Source organism: Arachis stenosperma, chromosome 2 (assembly GCF_014773155.1).
Source record: "Arachis stenosperma cultivar V10309 chromosome 2, arast.V10309.gnm1.PFL2, whole genome shotgun sequence".
Taxonomy (NCBI): Eukaryota; Viridiplantae; Streptophyta; class Magnoliopsida; order Fabales; family Fabaceae; genus Arachis; species Arachis stenosperma.
In genome coordinates, this window is record NC_080378.1 from 78,448,576 (window position 1) to 78,450,450 (window position 1,875).

Sequence of the window (1,875 nt, forward strand, 5' to 3'; positions counted from 1 at the left end):
TCTTCTTGACTCTGAACTGAGAGAAGCTCTTCATGCTTACTCTCTTTTGTCACAGAGGGATGACCATGTGCCTTAAACACAAGGTAGTCCCCATTCAATTGAAGGACTAATTCACCTCTGTTGACATCTATCACAGCTCCTGCTGTGGCTAGGAAAGGTCTTCCAAGGATGATACACTCATCCTCTTCCTTCCTTGTGTCTAAGATTATGAAATCAGCAGGGATGTAAAGGCCTTCAACCTTTACTAACACGTCCTCTACTATTCCATAAGCTTGTCTCAATGATTTGTCTGCCAACTGTAATGAGAACAAGGCAGGTTGTACCTCAATGATCCCCAGCTTCTCCATTACAGAGAGTGGCATAAGATTTATCCCTGACCCTAGATCACATAGAGCTTTTTCAAAGGTCATGGTGCCTATGGTACAAGGTATTAAGAACTTGCCAGGATCTTGTCTCTTTTGAGGTAAAATTTTCTGAATCCAGGTGTCTAGTTCACCAATGAGCAAGGGAGGTTCACTTTCCCCAGTCTCATTACCAAACAACTTGGCATTCAGCTTCATGATAGCTCCTAAATATTGAGCAACTTGCTCTCCAGTCACATCTTCATCCTCTTCAGAGGAAGAATAGTCTTCAGAGCTCATGAATGGCAGAAGAAGATTTAATGGAATCTCTATGGTCTCTATATGAGCCTCAGATTCCTTTGGATCCTTAATAGGAAACTCCTTCTTGCTTGAGGGACGTCCCAGGAGGTCTTCCTCGCTAGGATTTTCGTCCTCCTCCTCCCTTGTGCATTCGGCCATATTGATTATATCAATGGCCTTGCACTCTCCTTTTGGATTCTCTTCTGTATTGCTTGGGAGAATACTGGGAGGAGTTTCAATGACTTTCTTACTCAGCTGGCCCACTTGTGCCTCCAGATTTCTGATGGAGGATCTTGTTTTACTCATGAAACTGAAAGTGGCCTTTGACAGATCAGAGACTAGATTGGCTAAATTAGAAGTGTTTTGTTCAGAATTCTCTATCTGTTGCTGAGAAGATGATGGGAAAGGCTTGCTATTGCTCAGCCTATTGCGTTCACCATTGTTAAAGCCTTGTTGAGGCTTTTGTTGATCCTTCCATGAGAAATTTGGATGATTTCTCCATGATGAATTATAGGTGTTTCCATAAGGTTCACCCATGTAATTGACCTCTGCCATTGCAGGGTTCTCAGGATCATAAGCTTCTTCAGAAGCTACCTCTTTAGTACTGTTGGATGCATTTTGCCATCCATTCAGACTTTGAGAGATCATGTTGACTTGCTGAGTCAACACTTTGTTCTGAGCCAATATGACATTCAGAGCATCAATCTCAAGAACTCCCTTCCTCTGAGGCGTCCTATTATTCACAGAATTCCTCTCAGAAGTGTACATGAACTGGTTATTTGCAACCATGTCAATTAGTTCTTGAACTTCTGCAGGCGTTTTCTTTAGGTGAATTGATCCACCTGCAGAATGATCCAATGACATTTTCGAAAATTCAGATAGACCATAATAGAATATATCTAATATGGTCCATTCTGAAAACATGTAAGATGGACACCTTTTGGTCAACTGCTTGTATCTTTCCCAAGCTTCATAGAGGGATTCACCATCTTTTTGTTTGAAGGTCTGAACATCCACTCTAAGCTTGCTCAGCTTTTGAGGAGGAAAGAATTTGTCCAAGAAGGCTGTGACCAGCTTATCCCAGGAGTTCAGGCTATCCTTAGGTTGTGAATCCAACCATATTCTAGCTCTGTCTCTTACAGCAAAAGGGAAAAGCATGAGTCTGTAGACTTCAGGATCAACTCCATTCGTCTTTACAGTCTCACAGATCTGCAAGAACTCAGTTAAAAATTGA

General features: G+C 41.9%; 1 non-coding gene across 1 annotated transcript; it reads left to right on the top strand.

The window, feature by feature from the left end:
* The first annotated feature begins 1,563 nt into the window (after positions 1–1,563).
* On the top strand, positions 1,564–1,667 carry LOC130964235 (small nucleolar RNA R71). The gene has a single exon (XR_009080337.1). It is a non-coding gene; the product is annotated as a small nucleolar RNA R71 (small nucleolar RNA).
* The last annotated feature ends 208 nt before the right edge of the window (positions 1,668–1,875 follow it).